The sequence below is a fragment of the Bos grunniens genome, chromosome X, assembly GCF_055505025.1.
Source record: "Bos grunniens cultivar Pamir isolate PY7600 chromosome X, Bosgru_T2T1.0, whole genome shotgun sequence".
NCBI classification, from domain to species: Eukaryota; Metazoa; Chordata; class Mammalia; order Artiodactyla; family Bovidae; genus Bos; species Bos grunniens.
Window position 1 is genome coordinate 143,478,983 of NC_141194.1, and position 27,858 is coordinate 143,506,840.

The window sequence follows — 27,858 nt, forward strand, 5'->3', positions numbered from 1 at the left end:
CTGTTCTCATCACTACTATGAATATCAAGCATCTGGTTGTACTGACACTCCTATTCTCAGGACACAATGTTCTGAATGAAGTGGAGGGTGTTTGGTGCTTTATAGAACTGTACTGAGATGTTCTCCCTACTAGAGCCCTCTTCGTGTCAGCTGCTCCTCCCATCATGACCATTGGCATTTCTGAGAGCACCCATCAGATTTTATTATGACAAATTATACATCGTATTTCCTATTAGACTGTGAACTTCCTGAAGGTAGGGATATGCCTTTTAAGTATTACCTTAAGTGTTTTCTAACACAATGCCTCAAACATTGTTATGATGATAATAATCATAATATGATGCCCTTACTATGTGTTGTTGTTCAGCCGCTAAGTTGTGTCCAACTCTTTGTGACCCCATGGACTGCAGCACGCCAGGCTCCTTTGTCCATCACTATCTCCCAGAGTCTGCTCAAACTCATGTCCATTGAGTTGATGATGCCATCCAACCATCTTATCCTCTGTCACCCACTGCTCTTCTTGCTTTCAATCTTTCCCAGCATCAGAATCTTTTCCAATGAGTCAGTCCTTCGCATCAGGTGGCCAAAGTATTGGACCTTCAGCTTCAGCATCAGTCCTTCCAATGAATATTCAGGGTTGATTTCCTTTAGGATTCACTGGTTTGATCTCCTTGTAGTCCAAGGGACTCTCAAGAGTCTTCTCCAACACTACAATTCGAAAGCATTGATTCTTCAGTGCTCAGCCTTCTTTATGGTCCAACTCTCACATCCATACGTGACTGACTACTGGAAAAACCATAGCTTTAACTAGACAGATTTTTGTCGTCAAAGTGATGTCTCTGCTTTTTAATATGCTGTCTAGGTTTGTCATAGCTTTTCTTCGAAGGAGCCAGTGTCTTTTAATTTTGTGGCTGCAGTCACCATCTGCAGTGATTTTGGAGCCCAAGAAAATAAGCCCTTACTATGTACCAGGTCCTGCATTCTAAGCACTTTATGTGATTAACTCAACTGATTTGTCACAGTGACCCTACGTGGGAAGGACTATCCTGATTTTACAAATGAGGAAACAACAGGTTGAGTAACTTGTCCAAGACTATACAGGTAACTTAGGTACAGACACAGGATTAGAACCCAAGCAGTCCAGCTCCAGAGTAATGCTCTTAACCTCTAAATAGCACACTCTGTTCCCTAGAGTAGATGTTCAATAATTTTTAAGAGAAATATTTGAGTTTTCTCTAAACACATTTTTAACTTAAACATATAAATGAACTAGTCTTTCAAAGATACTGCCCTGGGAAGCTTCTATTGCTCAAAACCTTTTGTAATTCCTTCTTTGGAATTGTTTTCAAAGTCAGTTTATGAATTTCAGAGGAAAAGTAATCAATACATTGTGATCACAGGTCATTTTAATTAAAGACAGTGTCATTCAGTATGATGAATACCTTATTTTCCCAACAAATAACAAAGATACACTGATCCAAGCAGGGCTTGCTCTATTCTTGAGGCTTACCTGACCTTAAAAAACAAACAACCCCAGGATCACACAAAACTGTCCTCAGAGAGAGAAAAGGGGGCTTAGGAGGTGGGTAAGTACTGCTCACCATGGGTGGGCTCAGTGCTTAAAGAAGATGAGAGATGGAGGAAAGTACTATGGATACCCAAGTTGCATGTTGAGGCAAGAGTTTGAAGGCTCTCTTCTCTGTAATGCTCATTGGCCAGGTGGCCTAACCCTAATTTTGTGAAACCTTTGAAGAATGCAAGATAAGGAACACATAATGAGGAAGCTCAGGTGAGGTATGCGATGCTGCCTAGGAAGAACAGGCCTTTCTGGGATTTGAGAGTGAAACCATGGTGAGTCAGAGGACACAATGGGCACTCAGGAGACAGGACCACCTGCTCAGCAAAGGGCACCAGAGGCAAACTTGATCTGTTTCACAGGTCTGTCTAGAGCTGGGCCCAGTGAGCTCAAAAACGAAGGGGCAAGAGATGGTAGGATGGAAAAAAATATTTGCTCATGTACCATTTATCCATTGAGCACATGAGATGTTTAAAGAACTGTGAGAGACAGCTGGAGGAGCTACAGAAAAGAACGTAATACAGTTCCTGCCCTCAAGCAGTCTGTGATCCCAAGGGACTCCAAGGCTGTGCAGAACTTCTGTCTTGTTGGTAAGATATAGAACAGTGAGAGATGTCTTCTCTAGACTTGCCACATCTTCTCTCTAGCACTACCATTCCTGGGGGTGGAAGGTGAGAGCAATCTTCTCTGGAAAGTTCCCTCTCAGTCTTAGAACTCTACTTAAGAGGCTGAGAATCAGTGGGGTTTTTTGTTGGCTTTTGTTTGTTTGTTTTGGCCGTACCACACTTCTTGCAAGATCTTAGTTCCCCAACCCAGGACTGAACCCATGCCTTAGGCAGTGAAAGTACACAGTCCTAACCACTGGATCACCAGGGAATTCCCAGAACCTGCATTTTCAAGCATGGCCTCAGAATCCTTTAGATTTTACAAAGGATGTAGGAATAGTCTTTCAAAAGATTTCCCTATGTGTTCCTAGTTCATTGGAAAATGTATTATTATTTTTAAATATAAATTTATTTAAACTGGAGGCTAATTACTTTACAATATTGTATTGGTTTTGCCATACATCAACATGAATCCACCACGGGTGTACACGTGTTCCCCATCCTGAACCCCCCTCCCACCTCCCTCCCCGTACCATCCCTCTGGGTCATCCCTGTGCACCAGCCCCTAGCATCCTGAAATTTTAAAAATCTATATTCAATTTTCCAATAACTTACTGTGATGATTTAATTTATGTGTAAACTTGACTGACCTAAGGGGTACTCAGATTAAACATCATTTTGGGGTGTGTCTATGAGGGTGTTTCTGGATGAGATTAACATTTGAATTGGTGGACTCAGGAAAGTAGACTGCCCTCCCCAATGTGGGCATCATCAAATCCATCAAGGGCCTGAATAGAACACCAGGTAGAAGGAGGCATTCATCCCTTTTGCTTCTTGTATGCTTGCCTGAGCTGGGACATTGATCTTCTGCCCTTGTACTGAGATTTACAGCACTGGCTTCCCTGGTTCTCAGGCCTTCGGACTTGGACTGGACTTCATCCATTTTCTAAGAATGATACCACTGGCTTTCCTGAGCCTCCAGTTTGCAGACAGCAGATCTTGTGACTTCTTACTTCCATAATATTGTGAACCAATTCTTCATTATATTATATTACACACACACACATATCTATCTATCTTATTGGTTCTATTTTTCTGGACTAATAGAATTTGCCTGACTAATACATTTGCCTATTGTATAAGGTAGTGTTATTCAAACATTTTTCTCTTACTAGGAGTTGAATTCATTTTGTAAACACATTTCACAGAGAAAATCCACACTTAAAACATAAAACAGAACAACTCTGACTAAGGTAGGGTGAGGTCTAAAGCCTCCATTTCTCAGCTCTTTCATCCATTACTGATAATAACTCTCAGCAAGCTAGCAATAGAAAGGAACTTCATCAACCTGATAAAGAGCATCTATGAAGAACCTATACCTAACATCATACTTAATGTTGAAAGACTGAGTTCTTCCTCTATAAGAAGATCAGTAATAAATCAAGATGTCCATTCTCACTGTTTATATTAGCACTGACTAAAGGTTCTGGTTCCAAATAGGAAAAGGAGTACGTCAAGGCTGTATATTGTCACCCTGCTTATTTAACTGATATGCAGAGTACATCATGAGAAATGCTGGGCTGGAAGAAGCACAAGCTGGAATCAAGATTGCTGGGAGAAATATCAATAACCTCAGATATGCAGATGACACCACCCTTACGGCAGAAAGTGAAGAGGAACTAAAAAGCCTCTTGATGAAGGTGAAAGAGGAGAGTGAAAAAATTGGCTTAAAGCTCAACATTCAGAAAAGGAAGATCATGTCATCTGGTCCCATCACTTCATGGGAAATAGATGGGGGAACAGTGGAAACAGTGTCAGACTTTATTTTTTTGGGCCCCCAAATCATTGCAGATGGTGACTGCAGCCATGAAATTAAAAGATGCTTACTCCTTGGAAGAAAAGTTATGACCAACTTAAACAGCATATTAAAAAGCAGAGACATTACTTTGCCAACAAAGGTCCATCTAGTCAAGGCTATGGTTTTTCCTGTGGTCATGTATGGATGTGAGAGTTGGACTGTGAAGAAGGCTGAGCGCCGAAGAATTGATGCTTTTGAACTGTTGGAGAAGACTCTTGAGAGTCCCTTGGACTGCAAGGAGATCCAACCAATCCATTCTGAAGGAGATCAGCCCTGGGATTTCTTTGGAAGGAATGAGGCTAAAGCTGAAACTCCAGTACTTTGGCCACCTCATGCGAAGAGTTGACTCATTGGAAAAATCTCTGATGCTGGGAGGGATTGGGGGCAGGAGGAGAAGGGGACGACAGAGGATGAGATGGCTGGATGGCATCACTGACTCGATGGACTTGAGTCTCACTGAACTCTGGGAGTTGGTGATGGACAGGGAGGTCTAGCATGCTGCGATTCACGGGGTCGCAAACAGCCAGACACGACTGAGCGACTGAACTGAACTGAACTGAAAGGTTTTGGTCAAAGCATTTGGGCAAGAAAAGATGTGCAAAACTTGTATGCTGAAAACGATAAAGCTTTGATGGGAGAAACTAAAGAAAATCTAAAAAGTGATTTATACCTATTCATGGGTCAGAAGACTCAATATTGTTCAGACAACAATTCTCCCCATATTGATTTACAGATTTAATACAATCCCTTTCAAGTTCCCAATAGGAAATTTTATAGAAACTGACAAGTTGATTTGAAAATTCATATGTAAATGGAAATGACTGAGAACTGTCAAAGCAACTTTGAGGAAAGAACACATTCAAATGGTTTACACTACCTGATTTTAAGGTGTATTACAGGGACTTCCCAGAGTTTACTCAAACTCGTGTCCATTGAGTCAATGATGCCATCCAACCATTTCATCTTCTGTCACCCCCTTTTCCTCCTGCTTCAATCTTTCTTTTATGGACATCCATAGGCAAAGGTATTAAATATAATAAGAAGACTAGACCTAAACCTCATACCTTACATATAAATTGACTCAAACTGGGTCACAGATTTAAATATAAAATTATATAATTTTAGAAGAAAACATAGCAGAAAATATTCATGACCTAGCATTAGGCGAAGAGTTCTTACACATGACACTAAAAGCACAATATATAAAAGGAAAAAAAATCAATACATTGAACTTCCTCAGAATGAAAAACTTTGCTCTGTGAAATACCCTGTTAGGAAGATAAAAAGACAAGCTATGGACTGGGAAAATACATTAGTAAATCACATCTCTAACAAAGGATTTGTATACAGAATATGTCAAGAACTCTTAAAACTCAACTGTGCCTTCACAAGAAATTGCAAAAATAAAAAAACAAACAAACAGAAAATACTACAGAGAGGTTGCATATACTGACCATCTAGCGTCCCTCATCAGTAATATTTTCCATAATTAGAGTCATTGTCAAAACAATTAATTGGCACAATACAATTAAGTAGAGGCACAGTTATTTCCAAATAAAAATTACAAATTGATACTCAATTAAATTATTAGAAAACTTTGACCTATGTTTGGAACAACTTGATTTGGTGAATCTATATTTTCAACTGTAAATTTTATGAAATCTAAGTATAGATCAAATATTCCTGGTGAAATTTATCCTCCACATTGAAATGTGCTGTAAGTATAAAAGACACACCAGATTTCAAAAACTTCATATAAAAATATCTCATTAATAATTTTACAGTGATCATATACTGAAATGAAAGCAGATCAGATTGATATACACGATACATCATTAAAATTAATTTCACCATTTTAAAAAACTTTTTTAACGTGGCCACTAGAAAATTAAAAACTAGCATTCACATTATTTTTCTATTGGATAGTGTTCCTCTAAGGTGCCACAAAGGTAAAAACTGCAGGGAGCAGCTATCACCCTGGAGCTTCAGGGGTGTGGGAAGAGAAGAGTTTGTAATTACTAGAACTTGGGAGAGGGGCTCCCTGGAGCTAAACCTCAGGCTTCTGAAAAGGGGGTACTTGCCAACTGATGCCAAGATGTCTGAATTTGGAGGAAGGTGCCTGTGTTGCTGGAACCAAGACTTCTGAAGAGGGAGGACAGATTGTTGGTAGTGTCTCTGAGCAGACATGATGAGGCAGATTCTTCCAAGTGTTGGAAAAACTGCAACCAGATTCAGCTGACGCTACAGGAAGGCACTGCTGTTTGCAGGGTGAACACACAAGGCTGCAGTGGTACAGGAACCACAGACAGGAAAATCCACCGCAAGCAAATAGGCAGGAAGTCTCTACCTTCTCCAGCTTTGCGGTCTCCTTCTACTGCCCCCTATTGGCAGAACCTAACAAAGCTACAGTTTTTCCAGTAGTCAAGAAGGGATGCGAGAGTTGGACCATAAAGAAGACTGAGCGCTGAAGAATCGATGCTTTTGAACTGTGGTGTTGGAGAAGACTCTTGAGAGTCCCTTGGACTGCAAGGAGATCCAATCCAGTCCATCCTAGAGGGAATCAGTCCTGAATAGTCATTGGAAGGACTGATGCTCAAGCTGAAGCTCCAATACTTTGGCCACCTGATGTGAAGAGCTGACTCATTTGAAAAGACCCTGATGCTGGGAAACATTGAGGGCAGGAGGAGAAGGGGGCGACAGAGGATGAGATGGTTGGATGGCATCATGGACTCAATGGGCATGAATTTAAACAAACTCTGGGAGATAGTGATTGACAAGGAAGCCTGGCGTCCATGAGGTCTCAAAGAGTCAGACACAACTGAGCAACTGAACAACAACAACAACATACAGTTGGCCAACAAAGCAGAAATGTGGCTCGTAGTGCCTTACTGCCGGCATTACAAAGCAGAGTTTGGAGTTGAGGTAAGAACTTAGTTACTACCACAGTACAACTTCGACAAAGTCACTTAGGTAGCCTCCAAATATCTATATTGTCCTTCCATCATTCCTGAGATGTGACTGGGAAGTGGCTCCACAGACAAGAACTACCATTTCTCAGTTTCCTTTGCATTTAGGTGGGGCCTTCCTGACAAGTCCTTGCCAATGGAATGCTGGTGGAAGGGGTGTGGGTGACATTCAGGCCAATCTAAAAAGCTCACCTCCCTTCTCTACTCTTTCTGTTTTTCCCACCTATTGGCTGGTTATCAGCATCCAGGGTGACCTTGGATGCTGTATGTTGAAACGACAAAATTAATGTTACCTTAATGGATACATAATTCTTCAGACACTCTACTTTGGCCCCTAGGTAGAAATGGGCATAGTATCCCTAGTTGCCATGAGGTCACCAAGGAGGCATTTTTAAAAAATTTTAATTAGGGGATAATTGCTTTACAATGTTGTGTTAGTTTCTGCTATACAACACCGTGAATCAGCTATAAGTATACATATATCCCCTCCCTCTTCAGCCTCCCTCCTACCCACCCCCATCCCACCCCTCTAAGTCATCAAAGAGCACTGAGCTGAGCTTGCCAAGGAGGTTTTTAAATCTACCAGCAGAGAATTCACAAATGCTTATCAAAACTCTACTCCCATATATATCCATTTTCCATATAAGAAGAAATATTTCTTTTACCTTTCGAACTTAAAGATTATTTAGCTGGGAAAATGGATACTCTTCCCAAGAGTTTTAGAGAATTTATTCATGTATTCTAAATTGGAGAGTACTTAGCATTGATAATACTTCTGGTATAATATTGCAATTATGTTATAACAGCATACTATTAAACTTGTTAGAAAATCTGAGTAATTTTATGTAAAATGTACGTTCAGGATGAGGTGATGAGGGTGAATTCTAGCACCTATCTTCACCACAACAAAAGTGTTTTGTTTTTTAAATGATTCATATGCCAAATTATTAACAAGGGGTCATCTTCAGTCTCCAATTAAAGTCATATGTTAACATGGATTTGAACTTCCACCAACCCCTTCATTTAACACAGGTGTAAAAGGTGGGATTTTGCTATGGGAATGGCCCTTGGGCACCAGTGTTATGGTGCACCAGTGTTGTTGTGGCTTAGTCCCTAAGTTGTGTCCTACTTTTTGAGACCCCATGGACTGCAGCACGCCAGGCCTCCATGTCTATCACCAACTCCTGGAGTTTACTCAGACTTATGTCTATAGAGTTGGTGATGCCATCCAACCATGTCATTCTCTGTCGTCCCATTCTCCTCCCACCCTCAGTCTTTCCCAGCATCAGGGTCTTTTCCAATGAGTCAGTTCTTTACATCAGGTGGCCAAAGTATTGGAGCTTCAGCTTCAGCATCAGTCCTTCCAGTGAATATTCAGGGTTGATTTCCTTTAGGATTGACTGGTTTGATCTTGTTGTCCAAAGGACTCTCAAGAGTCTTCAGCAACACAATTCGAAAGTATCAATTCTTTGGCACTCAACCTTCTTTACGGCCCAACTCTCACATCTGTACACTACTGGAAAAACCATAGCTTTGACTACATGGACTTTTGTCAGCAAAGTGATGTCTCTGCTTTCTAATACCTTGTCTAGCTATCTCATAGCTTTCCTTCCAAGGGAGCAAGCATCCTTTAATTTCATGGCTGCAGTCACCGTCTGCAGTGATTGGAGCCCAACAAAACAAAATCTGTCACTGCTTCCACCTTTTCCCCTTCTATTTGCCATGAAGTGATAGGAGCAGATGCCAATGTCATGTAAAGTATAATCAGAATTCTCTCAGATGTGCAGACTAGATTCAAGGAGATGGAGAGGGACTTCCCCAGTGGTGCAGCAGGTGCAGGTTCAATCCCTAGATGGGGAGTGAAGATCCCACATGCCTTCCATCCAAAAAACCCAAAGAACATAAAACAGAAGCAATATTGTGTGCTGTGCTCAGTCGTGTCCAACTCTTTGCAACCCTATGGACTGTAGCCTGCTAGGCTCCTCTGTCCATGGGGATTCTCCAGGCAAGAATACTGGAGTGGGTTGCCATGCCTTCCTCCAGGGGATCTTTCCAACCCAGGGACTGAACCCAGGTCTTCCATATTGCAGGCAGATTCTTTACTGACTGAGCCACCAAGAAACCTTGGGCTAATGCTACCAGTTTCTCAGTGTGGTGGAGTCCTCACTGAGGCCACATCTGGAAAACATGCATCAGTGAAGCCCACCTTAGGTTCTTTGTACTTGCTATTGCCATTGTCATGATATACCCATGACTGGCTTATATTTCCACTGCCAGTTCCTCTGGACTTTCCCAATATTTTTTAAAAAGATAATTTATTTATTTTTATTTTTGGTTGCACTGGGTTTTTTCATTGCTGTGCTCAGGCTTTCTCTAGTTGTGGTGAGCAGGGGCTGCTTTTCATTGTGGTGCTCAGGAAGACTATAAAAATGGTCCACATAAAAAAAAATCTTAAAAAAACAGGAGATGGAGGAAAGAGGATTTTTTGAGCTAGTCAAAGAGAACAGTTGCTTTAAAACCTTCCATGCATTACAAGAGGAAGCCTGGAACCTCCACAACAATGTCATAAGATTGCCCTAAATTCTTTTTTAGATGGTTATAAAGTTTAGAATTTCTACTTTCAGATTTTGAAATAGCATGAAGAAACTGGTTAAATATGTTTCTAGAAAGACAGTCAGCAACCTCTCATGATATTCATGTTGAGTGTTGGCTAAAGAGGCCAGAGAGAATGGAAAGAGGATCTATACCAGTGTCTTCATGGAGTGGCCCGAAGGTCTTCCAGAACTGTACAACTCTGTTTTGGAAGATAATGAAGATGTCTCTGTCTTTCTCCCTCTCACCACTAGTGCCATGGACAGGCTCTCTTGTATAGACCTGAATTCCCACTCTGCTCATTGAGCCACTGGAGTGCAGACTTCTCCACGCCAGCTCGCTTTCCTTTCACTTGCTTTCTCTCTGCCGAGTCCTCACTTCAGAAATACTTACTGATTTAAAGGGATATTGCCACTCTTTTCAGTGTTATCAACTGCCAGTTCCTTCTTCTAAGTGAGGCTCAAAAGGAGTGATACATAGTTCATACATACTGCTGCTGCTGCTAAGTCACTTCAGTCGTGTCCGACTGTGCGACCCCATAGACGGCTGCCCACCAGGCTCCCCTGTCCCTGGGATTCTCCAGGCAAGAACACTGGAGTGGGTTGCCATTTCCTTCTCCAATGAATGACAGTGAAAAGTGAACGTGAAGTCGTTCAGTCCTGCCCGACTCTTAGCAACCCCATGGACTGCAGCACACCAGGCTCCTCCATCCATGGGGTTTTCCAGGCAAGAGTACTGGAGTGGGTTGCCACTGCCTTCTCCGTCATACGTACTAGAGGTCTATGAACCTCTAGTTCTAGGGGTCAGAGTGGATTAAGGCACACAAAAAGATTAAGCTACCTGTATCTGAGATCAGCTGCCAACCTCCAAAATACTGCCCTCATTAGTTCTCCACTATTCCTGAAATTCCCACCAATTCTCCCTCTTAAAGGGCCTGCCAAAGGAATCCAACTAGGTTTTCAGGCTCTGAAAACAAAGCAGTGAAGTAGTTCACATTTGGCTTTAGCACAGTTCCTGCTCAATAACTGAGGAGTGATTTAACCTCTCTGAACTTTGGTTTCTTCATTTGTTAAAAAGAATCCTTTATCTTCAGTGCACCTGACACCTATTTCTTGGAGTCTCTGAGCAGCTGGCATTTATTATTCAATAACATGCAAGATTGCAAGGCTGAAAGTGGTCTCTCTTCCTGTGGTATCTACATTTTCATAATAGTATCTCAGTAACTTATATCTGACGGATATTTGTAAGTTTCCACTGAATCCTCCCACCAGCTCTGTGTGACAGTCTGATTACATATCTATCTCTAATTAACTGTCAAGAAAATGGTCTAAAATGGGTATATATGACCTGCCCGCCATTATGGGACAAACTGGTGGTAGAACCAGAATGAGAGACCGCATCTCCTCATGTCTGGCCCAGTGCACTTTTCTAGAGATGAACATTTCTGATCTCTGTGTTTCTGGACCCTCCAGGATTTATTTCTGATCATCTGGACAGAAAAAGAGAGGGGAATCCCAGGTTTTGCTCTAAGCATAAAACTGCTAGCCTCACCTCTAGTTTATTACACGCTCTATGGTCTCTGACTCATGCCCAACGCCTTTTCCTCAACTTGGGAAGCCCCTGCCATCAGAAATCTACCAACTCTTCACCATCTGCCTGGAGACCTTCTTCGGGCAGCCTGCCCTGACCAAACCCACACTCCAGGATTATTCCTTTAGCATCTAAGCATCCAGAATCCTCAGTTAGTTGCACATTTTTTGTGTTAATGGGTGAGGTTCTTCTAAAAAAGAGAAAAATGATAGTGTAACAATCAGAGATTTAATCAAACTGTAAGATTTTAGGTTATGACCAGGATTAATACTGATGAAATAAAAATTCACATTTTAAGGCAAGTAAAGAAAAGCATAAACATAAAATTTTTCTCTGCCTTCTGACCTCCTCCCTCACATCTAGTGTGCATTATGCACCAACCGGATCTCCCCAGTGGCAGAAATACCTGTTCAACCGTAAAGAACAATGTTCTCCCGGTGTGGGCAAGATCACTTCTAAGGAGACCAACATTCTTTCTTAATCTTGAAAGAGGTCATGATGACATATTACTGGATAACTCCTTTAGGAGATAATATTCTGTCTTAATGCTGGCAAAATCACTTTTTAGGAGACCAACATTCCTTCTTCATCTTGTAAGGGGTCATGATGACATATTACTCGATAACTCCTTTAGGGGATAATATTCCTTTTTAACACTGTAAGGGGTCACAGTAACCCAGTACTTTATAGGTACACATCTGAATTATGTAAACCATCAATATCTGATGTATAACCCTTTGTCTCAAAAATGGATATAACTGTTCTTTGACCTCTAATTGGCAGAACAGTTCTGAGTTCTCTGAGAGAGATTGTCTCCCAGGTTATAATCTTCAGGTTGGCTTAAAAATTTCCATTCTTTTTGATATTTGGCAAAACTAATACAATTATGTAAAGTTTAAAAATAAAATAAAATTTTAAAAAATTTCCATTCTGTTCATAGATTGACTATTGAATTTTTTCATCAACAATTCAAATCTCTGGGATACTGGGAAGGAAATTTACATAGGAATTTCAGAACCCCAAAAGGTCAGAGATTTGATAAGAATGGATAGCCCTGGGGAGTTCTGAATTTCTTGGTCTTTTTCATTTTAATTTTTTAGCTGTACTGGGTTTTCATTGCTGCACGCGGGCTTTCTCTAGTTGTGGTGTGCGGGCTTCTCATTGCGGTGGCTTCTCTTGTTACAGAACATGGGCTCTAGAGCATGCAGGCTTCACTAGTTGAAGTGCTTGTGCTTAGTCGCCCTGCAGCATGTGGGATCTTCCAGGACCAGAGATCAAATCCACGTCCCCTGCGCTGGCAGGCAGATTCTTATCTACTGGACCATCAGGGAAGTCCTGAAGCCTTTTCTAAGAAAAGGAAATGAAATGGAGTTCTCTTTTCAGTTTGAAAGATGATGAGATGACTTAGGATAACAAGACTCACTTCAAGGTGATGAGCTATCCTATTTGAGCTTCAGCTACAATAAAACTAATGGTTGCAAGGACCAGAATGATACGCTTGTTCATTATATGCCTGGAGAGTTCCAGGGCTATCTATCCTTTGGAGGTAAAACTCATAAGTTCCCTAGCAAAGTGAGATGGCACATCCTGTTTTAACTACAGGGGAGCAATTCTGAAGTCGTACACACAAGATATACTTCAGATATCTATGTCAGTCTACTGATTTCCATAATAGTTCAGTTCAACAAGTATTTCTCAAATGTTTGTTTTTCAGGCACTGTGCCAGTTGCTAGAGATGTGGAGATAATAACTATTTGTAATAGTCAAGCATTACCAAGAGTTTTTCTTTTTTTTTTTTTAAAGCTATGTCAGACCCTGTGCTAGGTGCTTTAGACATATCATCTCATTTCAGTTTTTCCATTGCCCCATGAGGTATTCTTATTCTCACTTTACAGATAAGGAAAAGGAAGCATGGAAAGGTTGAGTAAGGTTAGACAGCTTAGTACAGAGCAGAGGTGGGACTCAACCCCAGGTATGGCTAATTCCAAACTTCATGATCTAACCCTACACCATACTTCAGAGACTATTAAGCTTTAAGGTCCTGATGGCAAAGCCGCAGGCACATACTCAAAGAAGGAACTTCAAACTACTATACTAAATGCTGAGATAGAGGTATGTATATGGTGCTATGAAAACAGAGAGCATCGCTTATGGATTTCTATACACACAGACTCTGCAGCCAGACAGCCTGGGTTTGAAGTGTGACTTGCCACTCATCAATTATGTGAACTTGGACAAGTTAAACCTTCATCTGCCTCAGTTTCCTTATCCAAAAAGAGGGATAATAATAGAACCTAATTCACAGAGTTGTTTTGAGGTTGAAAAGTGCTTAGAATAGTTCCTGGCATATATAAGTGCTATAAGTTGCTTCAGTTGTGTCCAGCTGTGTGCTTAACTCCATCAGGTTCCAGGGAAGACTTCTTTAAAGGGTTAATTGCCTGAATTGAGTCATAGAGGGTGAGTGAGTATTAGCCAGGTGAAGGAAAGAGCAAAGGTGGGCTAGGCAGGTGGGGAGAGCATCATGGGTGGGGCTTCACTACAAGTGACTTGGTAATTCTAGACTAGAGTGTAAAGTACAGAAAAGAAAGTGGTAGGGGGTTGTCTGGCAAGGCCTTGCATGTCACTTGAAAGAGTTTGGACTTGATTTTATAGACAACAGGGAACCATGAAAGGGAAGGGTTTTATGCAGGGGAACAATATGGACAGATGTCCATGGGGAGGATAGATTTGTTATATAGCCTGAAATTTACCTTGACTCAGCACAGGGACTTCCCTGGTGATCCAGAGGTTAAGACTTCGCTTCCACTGCAGGGGCTGTAGGTTTGATCCTTGGTTGGCGAAATAAGATCCCACATGCCATGCAGCCAAAAAACAAAACAACAACAAAAACCTCAGCACAGACAATGCAAGATACACACACCCCTATACATATACATGAACATATAGATAAACTCTAAGGACAGTTACTGTCTGAAGCACCTCAAAGAGGAACACATTCTAGCAGTGCTTAGTTTGCATCTGAAGGGCTCTAATTATGAGTTCATGCTCCAGAAGCAGCTACTGGAAAGCTTCAACCACTCTACCTAAATCGACACTAGAGGGTTTGCTCATTACATACAGGATGGTAGAAATAGACTTTCACTTGTTAAATAAGTAGTGTTCCAGATTTATGGACTGTTGCTTTTGTCTGCCGTTGCATCAAGGGGGCCTAAAACACTGGTACTTCCAGAGTGACATTCTAGGTCTAGAAATCCATTCGGTCCTGGCTCCTGACACCTGATGGATGAGTCTGCTGCCTGATTTGACCAGAAGTTTAGCTAAAATGATATTGCTGGAGAATTGCTAAATGTGCTTCAAATGAACCTTTCCTGCGTGGGGCTTCCTGGAGCTTATGAGGACAGGTTGTAGGACTATGCCCAACTGCTAATAAATGTATGCTTGGCAGAATTGGGTCGAAGTCCTGTTTTCAGTGGAACATACCAGCCGGTATGGAGGCCCTGAGGGATGAAGACTACAACCCACAGATAATTCTAGACATTGGAAACTACTGATATTCACTGAAAAGTACCTGATGGTGCTAGAGGCTAAACTGGCCTAGGTCAGTTTACAATAGAATTAAATGAGGGCAAGAATGGAGGCAGGGAGACAAGTTAGGAGGAGGCTGCTGCAAGTGGTTCAATCAATAGATGATGAAGATCTCAACTAGGGCAGTGACAGTGAGTAAGAAGAAAAGAGAACGGAGTTTAGAAATATTTCAGAGGTAAAATCTGGAGGTCTTGGCGAGCCATTGGATGGTAAGGTCCAGGAACAATTTGTGATAACCTCCAAGTTTCTTTGTTATTATTATTATTGAAGGATAATTGCTTTACAATGTTGTGTTAGTTTATGCCTTACAACAAAGTAAATCAGCTATTAGTATACATATATCTCCTACTTCTTGAATCTCCCTCCCACCCACCCCTTCCCACCCCTCTACAGGTTTCTTGTTTGAGTTATTAGGTAGACATTAGTGACATTCACTGATGAAGGGGCAGTATAATAACCAGAGGAAGAGAAAGTCTGGGAAGGACCAGGGGCAAGCATTTTAATTATGCTCTGCATACGCTGAGCTTAACATCCACATGGAGATGTCCAGCAAGCATTTGGATAATATAAGCCTGAAGCTCAAGGGAAAGTGAGGGTTGGAAATATAGATGGAAAGTCATCAGCACACAAGGCCTAGAGAATACTTCAAGAGTGGATGGATCTTCAGCTACCATAACACAAAATCAGTAAATGATGTTTAAAAAGTGTTTGATAAGAAAACAGTAGAATGTGGAAAACAACACAGTGCTCCTCAGAAAAGCAAACACTGAATTACCATATGATCCAATAATTCCATTTCTGGAGATATATATATATATCCCAAAAAAATGATAGCAGAGGCTCAAACAGATATTATACACTTGAGTTCACAGCAGCACATTCATAATAGCCAAAGATGGAAATAGATCAAATGTCCATCAATGAATGAAAAGATAAATAAAATATGATGTTGTATGTGTACAAAATAGAATATGTTTCAACCTTTAAAAAGGAATGAAATTCTGATATATATGACAACATAGACAACCCTGGAAGACATTTGCTAAGTGAAATAAGTGTGACAACAGAGGACAAATATTGTATGATTCCATTTATATGATGTACCTAGAATAAAATTTATAGTGACATGACCTAGAAGAGTCATTACCAGGGGCTGGGCAGGAAGGGAATGAGAAGTTATTGTTTACTGGATACAGAAGTTCAGTTTGAGAGAATGAAAAACTTCTGTAGATGGCTTGTGGTGATGACTGTACCACAACACAACTGTGCTTAATACCACTGTACACATAAAATAGTCGAAATGGTAAATCTGTGCAATGTATATTTTATTGGAAAAAAAACAAAGAAACAGTGGGATAATCATATTCTTTTCAATGACTGAGGTAAACACCATAAGGAATACTTCAAAGAGAGATTGCTTTTGGGAAGCATGAAAGGGGTGGGCATAGGGTCTTCTGCTTATCCCTTTGTATAAGCCTTTTTTTTTTTTTTTTGTATAAGCCTTTGGTATGCTTTTTTAAAAAGAAAAAAACTATATGCATCAAATAAAAACATTTTAAACTGAAAAAAGAGTGGAGGAGATCACTCAGGGTGAGGTTGAGGAAGTGGTGGAAGAAGAGATTGTTGTTGTTCAGTCGCTAAGTCATGTCTGATTCTTTGAGACCTCATGGATCCCAGCACGCCAGGCTCCTCTATCCTCCACTATCTCCCGGAGTTTGTCCAAGTTCATGCCTATTGAGTCGGTGTTGCCATCCAACCATTTCGTCTTCTGTCGTCCCCTTCTCCTCCTGCCTTCAATCTTTCCCAGCATCAGGGTCTTTTCCAGTGAGTTGGCTCTTCACATCAGGTGGCCAAAGTATTGAAGCTTGAGCTTCAGCTTCAGCATCAGTCCTTCCAATGAATTTTCAGGGTTGATTTCCTTTAGGATTGACTGATTTGATCTTCTTGCAGTCCAAGGGACTCTCAAGAGTCTTCTCCAGCACCACAAAAGAAGAGGTACCTTAGGATAAAAGTGGCAAGAAACAAAACCCCACTAAAATAAGGTAGTGAAAAGAGAGAGTCATTACAAGGATACAGGAAGTCACGAGGAAATGTAGTGCAGCCATCACCACAGCCCCTCACAGAGAGTCAGAACTCCCCTGGGTGCCCTCTCCCGTGCTTCCTCTCCTCAGTCCCATCTCCCTCCTGTTCCTCTCACCATGCTTCCCCCTCTGCTCCTCTGTCTGCTCCTCTGTACCCCTCCCTGTTTCAGGATCTCTTCCCTGTTTCTCAGGCAGAGTTGCCTTTATTTCTCACGCTGCCTCCTCTGCCCGGAAGTGCCTTCTAGTCACTCATCCACTCACACAATCACAACCATAGGGTCAGCGTCTGAGTCGGTGTGACCCCTCACCCGAGTTCCCTGCCGTCTGCTTCCTTTATCTCACTGCATTCTGGGGGAGAAAGAAGGACTCCCACAGGTATGGTATCCACCTCCCATTAGAGAGCCATCACTAGACCTATTGACTGTGTCGGGGGCTTTACCATCCCTTCCTGAGAGATTATGGGTTTGGGAAGTACTGCAGTGAAGGAGATGTAAGCTGGGTATGAACCCAAGATATAACTACTATCGATTAAGATCCTTGAGGGACAGAGGAGTAGAAGAATCCAGAGAAGAAAAGTCAGGAAAAAGAGTTTCAGGCAGACAAATCCAGTGAGAAATGCTGCAGAGCAAGATCCTGTAAAATAAAGACTTAAAAGGTGCCCGTTGAGTTTGGCACTGGGGTGAATGAGAAGGAAGGACTTCGAACATCAAATACAAACCATTCTTTCAAGAGGCTTGGCTGGCAAGGCTTGGAGGGCAGGGAGACATAGGTTGAAAAGATTTTTGCTTGTTTTTATTCAAACAAAACAGAGGTTTTGTTGCGGTTACAAGTACAGCAGGGTGTAAGGGAAGAGCAGAGATTTGTAAAGAGATGGACAGGTGACAAGGTGGGTGTTGACCTAGAGAAGGGATGAGTTATCCGCTGAGACAGGTAGAACAGCCTAAGAATTGCAGTAACATTTTACAGAAAACCCAAATGAAACTTTTGGCCAACCCAACAGGAGACAATCAGGCCAAGGATAGTACCTAGTACCTAGGGGAATGCCAACACAACACAAACGAGCGCCAACTCCAGATCTGATGGTCCAGGGGGAATGTTTACTTTGGGTCTAGGTTTCCTACCATCATACAGCTCTGTACCACTCCTTAAACTAATTGGCTTTGTGCCCCAGGAGTGCCTAATAATAACTTTTACAAACTATCATCAGAAAGGAAAGTATGGAGCACTAAAATCATATATCACATTCCGGAAAGAGGACAGAAAGGGGAATTATGACCCACCTTCCCTCTCGGGGCCTCTGTTTCCCCACGGTGAAAGTGAAGGGCTGGGACTTCCCTGGTGGTCCAGTGGTTAAGACTCCGAGCTACCACTGCAGGGGGTCAATCCCTGGAAGGGGAACTGAGATCCCACATACTGAACAGTGAAAGTGAAAGTGAGTCGCTCAGTCGTGTCCCATTATTTGCAACCCCATGGACTATACAGTTCGTGGAATTCTCCAGGCCAGAATACTGGAGTAGGTAGCCTTTCCCTTCTCCAAGGGATCTTCCCAACCCAGGGATTGAACGCAGGTCTCCTGCATTGCAGGCAGTTTCTTTACCAACTGAGCTATGAGGGAAGAGCGGCAAAAAAACAAAACAAAACAAAATAAAAAACAACAACAACAAACAACACATAAACAAGTGAAGGGCTGGTCTCAGTTGTTTCTCTGGCTCCTCTGGCTGGAACACTCTGATTCTTTGACTTCTGGCTTATCTCTGCTCTTCTTGTAGCTGTATTAATATTCTCCTACATTCATACAAATGGGGGAAGCTGACTACATTCTTTTACAAGCTAATGATAACAGGGGAAAAAATCCAAGGAACCTGAACAATCACAAAATATGATCAGTAAAAGAAAAGGAGAGTCAAAAGGAAAAAAATGTGATTGGCTTCTTGCTACTAATGTCCGTGCCCAGCCGTGCAACAGTAAGGCTGTGTTCCCTGGAGATCAAATCAATGGCTCAAAAGGGGAAAACAAACCACCTTTTTTCTCTGGTCAAATCAAGATTTTCTACTCCAATAAAAATAAAATTAAAAATAAGTAAAAATAAAGAATAACTTAAAAAAATCAAGACTTATTCCCTGTCCCTGCTAACTTTTGAGGAGACAGTGAATATCTTCCTCTCTCTGTAACATCCCTCACAGTTGTCATAAGCATTAAGAGTATTTTAACATATATAAAAGAATATATGCTTAATTATTATTCTAACTCACCAACTATTCTCACCAAACTTTCAGAACTTCATGGGCAGGGGGAGATTAGACTAGGGACCGTATGCCCTGTCCACCTTCTTCCATGCTGCCTGCTTGCAACAATTTACCAGTGTCAACGCCTGGATTCCTCACTCCTAGTCTGAAGTTTAAAAATACTTTGAGTGGGATTACAAAGAAAGATCATGCTGCCATTTCTACAAAAAGATGGTACAACTGATTTGTATATACATCAGATCCTTTCAGTTCTTTTCCCAGGGTCAAGGATGGGATTATTCAGTCTTGTCTACACCCTCAACCCTCTTGTGACCAGATGGCTTTTAATTGTGTCCAGGTGGCCAGGGAGAGAGGTAAAAGTGGTGGTCAAGAAATTCCCTTGTTCATGTAGATCAGACCTAGGCCCATGAATCAATCACAGGTGCATGGACCCACACAGGAAGGTAGTTTATCCAAATATTTCACCACACAGGCTGAGTCCCCCAACTTCAGTATTAAACATCATAGGCAAAGGCTCCAGTCTGGAGAATGGGTCAAGTTCTCAGTTTCTGCTTCAATCTGTGAGGCTGAGTCAGTCCCCTGAGTAGGGCACAGGGGACAGTACACTGCCTTCTGGTTCATGTACCAGGGCAGGTAGAGGCAGGGAGATGGTAATGGCTCAGCTGCCAGCCTTTTCAGCAGATGGTATCACCACCATGAGATAATTAGTGCGCAGTCCCACAGTGGGGCTGGGTATAGAGAATGAACAACTGAAATTGAAAATCAGATGAACAGAAATGTAGGGGAGATTGTGGCCCAGCTGTAAATGGTCATGCCTCAACATGAAAGGCTCCAATTGCATCAGCTCTAAAGATGCAGAGCTTTTTCCATTGGCATTTGGGTCTCAAACACTTAACTAGCTTCCTGCTGTTGAGTAGCTAAGTCATGTCTGACTCTTTGAGACCTCGTGTACTGTAGCCCGCCAGGCTTCTCTGTCCATGCGATTTCCCAGGCAAGAATGCTGGAGTGGATTGCAATTTTAGTCTCCAGAAGATCATCCTGACCCAGGGGTTGAACCTGCACCTCCTGCATTGGCAGGCGGATTCTTTACCACTGAGTCACCAGGGACGCCCAACTAGCTTCCTAGGTCTACTTTATTTCTGCTCTTTCTCAGAAAGCACTGTCTCTGCGATTCTTTCTTTGCAAAGGTTTGAACCATCTTGCAACTCAGTTCTACTGCTCCCTGGGCAGCCCCTCAGCACACCTGCCTAGAGCCCTAGGTATCATGGCCAGAAGCCCTTAGGAAGGAGCCTGCGCTTGCCCCAGCGCTTCCACCCTCTGCCTGTGTGCTGCTTTGCTTATTTAACCAAGGGCTGCCGTTGAATGTTACCAAGATGATAAACTGCGCTTTTGACTATTCCTTTGTTGTTTTAAACATCCTTTTGATGCACTAAGAGCCACTTATATATACATAAAATAAGTGGCCCTCTGTTTTATGAACTGTTAGACCGAAAATGTGTCAGCTCAAGTGCAATCTACCAATTTACTGATTGTTGGTCTATGACTAATCAACAGAAATGAGCTGTGTTACTGGCAGACGTGCCAACAGTTACTTCATTAGTTGTACGTGTCTGCGTGGAGCAAGAGGTTGTAAAATAACAGTGGTGAAGAAGACCAAGGCCCCAGCTAACCCCAGGCTAAGGGGGCCCTGGCTTGCTAAATGGGTGTGCAAGGGTCGTCCTACTGCCCTCAGTTCGGGGTAAGTCTGACCACTCGAGGCTGAGTTCCCTCCCTCACAGGAAATGAGTTGGTTTACCCTCCACCTAGAGTCTCTGATACTTGGCCATCGAGTTGCTTTTATTAATACAAGCAGGACTTTCAGAGTGACGTGCCTTTGGGGAGAAGGAGAAAAGACTATAAACATAAAAGAAAGGGAAACTGAATAAAAAAGGAAAGCCCTCCTGCAGTCGGAAGGTGGCTTCCTCCTCCACACTGGCTAAGTACACTGGATTCATAAACACTCTTATTGAATTGGGTTTCAGAGCTTCGACTTCATATTGACTTAGTAGATAGATAAGACAGAAGCAAACACAGCATCTAGCGATCTGACTCCAGAGTGGGGCCACCAGGGCATGACCTGGCTGTACTGAGGACACAGGCAATGTTTGTTCTTAGCATGTCCCACTGCCTCTTTTGACACATTCTCCCCACCCCTTTTCAGCCCACTTCCCTGGGTCCCAGTGTCTCCTGCTGTTAATGCAAGTTCGTGCACCTGACAGTGAGGTTAAACAAACTGAAAAGGTGGAGTTTGGAATAGGGAAAGGTTTACTGCAGGGCCATGCCAGGGGGCGGGTGGCTCCTGCTCGAAAAAGCCTTGAGCTCTCTGAAGGGTTTCTACAAAGCACTTTTAAAAAGTCAGGTGGGGCACGGGGTCGACAGGTATGTGATCAACTCACACAGGATTCTCTGATGGCTAGGGAAGAGGATAGTGTCACAGGGGTTAAGTCCTTAGGCTCCGGGAGGCCTGGGGCTATGTGCTCCTGATCATCAAGTACTTAACATTTTCAATTTGGTGGGGGGTTTTCACATCTGTGTGAAAAGGAGTACGTCAAGGCTGTATATTGTCACCCTGCTTATTTAACTGATATGCAGAGTACATCATGAGAAACGCTGGGCTGGAAGAAGCACAAGCTGGAATCAAGATTGCTGGGAGAAATATAAATAACTTCGGATATGCAGATGACACCACCCTTATGGCAGAAAGTGAAGAGGAACTAAAAAGCCTCTTGATGAAGGTGAAAGAGGAGAGTGAAAAAGTTGGCCTAAAGCTCAATATTCAGAAAACTAAGATCATGTCATGTGATCCCATCACTTCATGGGAAATAGATGGGGAAACAGTGGAAACAGTGTCAGACTTTATTTTTTTGGGCTCCAAAATCACTGTAGATGGTGATTGCAGCCATGAAATTAAAAGACACTTACTCCTTGGAAGGAAAGTTATGAACAATCTAGATAGCATATTCAAAAGCAGAGACATTACTTTGCCAACAAAGGTCCGTCTAGTCAAGGCTATGGTTTTTCCAGTGCTCATGTATGGATGTGAGAGTTGGACTGTGAAGAAAGCTGTGTGCCGAAGAATTGATGCTTTTGAACTGTGGTGTTGGGGAAGACTTTGAGAGTCCCTTGGACTGCAAGGAGATCCAACCAGTCCATTCTAAAGGAGATCAGTTCTGGGTGTTCATTGGAAAGACTGATGCTAAAGCTGAAACTCCAGTACTTTGGCCACCTCATGCGAAGAGTTGACTCATTGGAAAAGACTCTGGTGCTGGGAGGGATTGGGGGCAGGAGGAGAAGGGGACGACAGAGGATGAGATGGCTGGATGGCATCACTGACTCGATGGACATGAGTTTGAGTAAACTCCGGGAGTTGGTGATGGACAGGGAGGCCTGGTGTGCTGTGATCCACAGAGTCGCAAAGAGTCGGACACGACTGAGTGACTGAACTGAACTTTCACATCTGCAAAACAACTGAGGAAATCTGCATCAAATCCTATCATCTAGGTACTTCAGAGAGGAGCTAAAGCAGAGGACATGGGGGAAGAGCTCTCCTGGGAAGGCCTCATAAAGTCCTGCTTGTTACACCACTGCCACTTGGCCCTGTAGAGTCATCTGACCTCACCTCTAATTTAAGCTGGGGTCCCAGGTCTTAGCACTGAGCTCCACTCCAAATCTGGCCTCTGCCTCAGATCAGAAGGTTTTGTTTAAGCCCTTCAGGGCCCAACTTCATAACGGGATATCCTCCTATGTGACATGTTTGCATTTTTTAAAGAGAGGTCTTCTGGAACTCCTTAGCCTAAATGAGTGATTCTAATGGTAGAAGTTTCTGCTATGACAAATCTTTAGTAAAAGACATTTGGGGTTCCTCAGGAGGGCAGTTCAAGAATTCCTTAAAAAGTCACCTTAGGGACTTCCCTGACAGTCCAGTGGTTGAAACTCCATGATTTCACTGCAGGGGATGTGGGTGTCATCAGGGGGTATGGGTGCGATCCGTGGATGGGTGGTGATGGGGATGTGACTTTCTAGACAATTGTACTCATTCTTCTGTGTGAAGCTGGCTCGAGAATCAACAGGAAGGCTTCTGCGCAGGAGGCATGTGTCTAGAGGGCCACTGCTGTCCTGGTAGGTTTCTCAAGTGGTGAGAGAAGTGGTTTGAGAACAGTTCAGGCAGTCAAGGGTGCTGCTTGCTGGTTTTAGAACTCTATGATGCTTGTTTAGAAATTATTATCTACTTCTTGCCTCTTCTGCTTTTTTTATCAGCAGAAACGGATGAAGAACTGGATAAGAAAAACCTTAGTAACTGTCAGTCATTTTACCAAAGGTGATTTCATTGCATATAGATTATACTGTTGCTACACTACTAGAAAGCCTGCTTAGAAAACTAATGAAATTGGGGAGTAATTCTTAAGTAAAAAAGGATCTTAAATGAACTACTGATAGATACACCAATGTGATGAATCCTGAAGACATGATGCTGAGAGAAGCCAGTTTTAAAGTTCTCTACTGTATGATTCCATTTCTATGAATTTCTCAAAGAGAGAAAACTACAGTGATGGGAAACACATCAGTGGTTGCCAGGGTTTGGGGGGGGGTGTAACTACAAAGGGGCAGCATGAGGGAGTTTGGGGGGAATCCTGATATAGGTGTTTCCCTGGTGGCTCAGATAGTAAAGAATCTGCCTGCAATGCAGGAGACCCAGGTTTGATCCTTGGGTCGGGAAGATCCCATGGAGAAGTGGATGGTTACCCACTCCAGTATTCTTGCCTCAGAACCTAAAACCTTACGGAAGGTCAAGGTTTTTAACCTGGCCAATTTAGTAATTTAGATATTAAATCATAAAACCAAAGCAAACTTCCAAATGATCTCTTTTGCAGACAAAAAATTTGTGAGGACTTTAAAAAAAAAAAAAAAAGCCAATGTTGCCAAGATTAAATTTGAGTCACTAAAGAAAAAAAAAACTACTATTAAGGGGAAATGTGCTTTCCCCACTGTTTGTTTACTCCTCTGTGAAATGAGGTTTCTCTTTGATCAAAGCAAGTGATAAGTTCAAGATGTTCCAGGTCTGAAGAACAAGCAGGAAAAGAGCTTTTAGGAAAAGATCATAAAAACCCTCTAAGCTCCTCTTAAGGAAGATGTTGAATCTTAAGGTGGCGTATCCGTTTGGAGCCCTTGGCCAAGTAATGGAATGGGGTTTGCAGCCAATCGTCCACAGCCTCTCATTCCCCCTCAGCGTTTCTCAATGGTCTGAGCCTTCTGGTTGCCCAGGGTTAGGGGTGACAGCTGTTCACTATACAGACTTAACAGGCCCATTCAGATCTCAGACATTGACTGTATGAAGAATGATCAGGCTGGTGATTCCTGTTTTGGAAGGGCTAGGGTATGGAGAGGTTAGAGATACCCTATTTTGATTTTCTAGTGTGGTTCTCCAAGATGAAGATTTATATAGCAAATGTTTGTTATTTCATGAAAGTGATTTTCAATTACATTTGGTCATTGAGAATTTCAAGAAGGTGAACAATACCTCTTTGGATTATTACAGGCTCCCAAAGGGACTGTATCCCCAAGTTGGGAGAGTTACTGTTCTTCATAACTATCTACTCTGTAGTCAGATGGCCAACTAGTTTCATGCCCGCAAATGAGCCAGATTCCATAGTTCAGCTTCTGGAAAAATATTCAAGGCCCCAATTGTTTGTTTTTTTTTTTAATTGAACTTTGTATTTTGAGATCATTGTAGAGTCACATGCAATTGTAAGAAATCATGCAGTGATACACCATGCATATTTTACCCAGTTTCCCAAAGTGGGAACAGCTAATAAAACTGTAGTACAATACCACAACCATGGCACCAATACTGCCCGTGAACCATTGACCCTGCCTAGATATCCCCAGCTTTACCTGTAATCATTTGTTTGTATATGTCTGTGGATTGAGTTGTTTGCAATTCTATCACATGTGTAGGTTCATGAATCAACCGATAAGGTCAGAACTGTACGATCACACGGATCCTTCCAGCTGCTCCCTGTGCATTCATACTTACCTTCTATCTACCCCGTTTTCCTACCCCTGTGGCACCCACTAACTGTCCTCCATCACTATACAGTTTGTCATTTCATTAGTATTATATAAACAATCGTACAGTATATAACTCTTTAAGACGTATTCATCCAAGTTATTACATGAACAGATACCCTATTTCTTTTTATTGCTGAGATTCCATGGCACATATGTCCTACAGTTAATTTAAACATTAATATGTTGAAGAATACACATATGAATGATCCAGTTTCTCTGCATCCTCTCCAGCATTTGGTATCAATATTTTTTATTTTAGCTGTTCTGATAGGTGTGTCAAAGCTATGTTTTTTCCAGTGGTCATGTATGGATGTGAGAGTTGGACTATAAAGAAAGCTGAGCATTGAAGAATTGATGCTTTTGAATTGTGGTGTTGGAGAAGACTCTTGAGATTCCCTTAGACTGCAAGGAGATCCAACCAGTCCATCCTAAAGGAAATTGGTCCTGAATATTCATTGAAAGGACTAATGCTGAAGCTGAAACTCCAGTACTTTGGCCACCTCATGCGAAGAACTGACTCATTGGAAAAGACCCTGATGCTGGGAGGGATTGGGGGCAGGAGGAGAAGGGGACAACAGAGGATGAGATGGTTGGATGGCATCACTGACTCAATGGACATGAGTTTGAGCAAGCTTTGGGAATTGGTGATGGACAGGGAAGCCTGGCATGCTGCAGTCCATGGGATCGCAAAGAGTCAGACACGACTGAGTAACTGAACTGAAGTGATAGGTGTGTAGTAATATCAGACTGTGGCTGTGATTTGCACTTTCCTGATGACTAATGATGTTGAATATCTTTTCATGTGTTATGTGTCATCTGTATATCCTCTTTAGTGAAAAGTTTGTTTATATCTTCTGTCCATTTTCTAACAGGATTGTTTGAGTTTTCAGAGTTCTTTATATATTCTGGATAAAAATCCTTTTCACAGATGTATAGAACAGTCTTTTGGACTCTGTGGGAGAGGGCGAGGGTGGGATGGTTTGGGAGAATGGCATTGAAACATGTATATTATCATATGTGAAACGGATCGCCAGTCCAGGTTTGATGCATGATACAGGGTGCTCGGGGCTGGTGCACTGGGATGACCCAGAGGGATGGGATGGGGAGGGAGGTGGGAGGGGGGTTCAGGATGGAGAACACATGTGCACCCGTGGCAGATTCATGTCAATGTATGGCAAAACCAATACAATATTGTAATTAGCCTCCAAAAAATAAAGAAATAAAATAATTTTCAGATATGTACTTTGCAAATAATTTCTCTAGTTTGTAGCTCATATTAATAGGATCTTTCATAGAACAAACTTCATTATTTTGATGAAATACGATTAATAGTTTTTCCTTTTATGGATCATGTTTGTGGTTATCGAGTCTAAGAACACTTTGTTGAGCCCTAGACCATGAAGATTTTCTCCTGTGGCTTTTGTTCTACAAGTTTCATAGTTTTACACTTTAAGTCTGTGATCCTTGTTGAATTAGTCTTTATATACAGTGTGATGTTTAGGTCAAAATTCACTTATTTTGCCCATGGATGTCAATTGCTCCTGCACTATTTGTTTAAAAGGCTATCCTTCCTCCACTGAACTGATTTGATAACTTTCAAAAATCAATTGAACAAATTAGTGTGGATGTGTTTCTGGGTTCTCTATTCTGTTCCATTTATCTGTGTTATCATACTGGCTTAATTACTGTACTATATTGTAAGCCTTTACATTGGTTTATGCTTTATAAAAGTTTGCTCTTTATAAAAATCTTTTTTAGCTACTCTAGGTCCTTTGCTATTTCATATAATTTGGCGGGGGGTGTTGCACAGAGTGGCTTGTGGGATCTCAGTACCCTGGTCAGGTACCGAACCCGGGTCACAGCAGTAAAAGCACGGAATCCTAACCACTAGGCAATCAGGGAATTTCTTCCACATAAATTTTATAATAAGCCTATCTCTGTCTACAAAAATCCTTGCAGAGGTTCTGATAGAGACTTCATTAACCTATAAATCAATCTGGGGAGAACCGACATCTTTAGTATGTTTAATCTTCCAGTCCATGAACACAGTCAATCTCAAGCTCTTTCATTAATGTTTTGTAATTTTCAGCATACAAATCCTGTACCTGCTTTGTTAAGTTTATACCTAAATATTGATATTTCATTGTCTTTGGAGCAGTTGTAAATGGTGTTATTTTAGATTTCCAATTACTATATAGAAATGCAACTGATTTTTGTGTTGATTTTATATCATATGGACTTGCTGAGTTCAATGTTTAGTTCTAGAAGGTTTTTTTTTTTTTTAAAGATTTCTTGTGATTTGTTGTGCAGATGATCAAATTTTAGGCAAGACAGTTTTGCTTGATTATTTCTAATCTGTAGTTTTTAAATTTCTTTTTCTTATCTTGTTATACTGTCCAGAACTTCCAGCACAATGTTGACTAGAAACGATAAGAACAGACATGCTTCCCTCGTTCCAATCTTAAGAGGGAAAGCATTCAGTCTTTCACCATTAAACATAATGTTAGCTGTTATGTTTAGATGTTCTTTATGAAGTTAAGGAAGTCCCCCTCTACCCCTAGTATACTGAGGGTTTTTATCATGAATAAGTGTTGAATTTTATCAAATGTGTTTTTCTTTGCTAATTGATATGGGCATGTGGATGGGGCTTC

At 41.8% G+C, this 27,858-nt stretch overlaps 1 long non-coding RNA gene across 8 annotated transcripts in view; it reads right to left on the reverse strand.

Moving 5' to 3' along the window:
- Window positions 1–27,858, reverse strand: part of LOC147341568 (uncharacterized) — an 80,883-nt gene that overhangs the window by 6,187 nt on the left and 46,838 nt on the right. For 4 of the 8 annotated variants that reach the window (XR_015159137.1, XR_015159133.1, XR_015159135.1 and 1 more), the window contains one exon: window positions 13,938–14,015. This is a non-coding gene — a long non-coding RNA (uncharacterized LOC147341568). Of the gene's footprint in view, window positions 1–11,396; window positions 12,535–13,937; window positions 14,016–16,076; window positions 16,772–27,858 lie in introns of those variants that run through there. The other 4 variants (XR_015159139.1, XR_015159134.1, XR_015159136.1 and 1 more) reach the window with 2 other exon arrangements.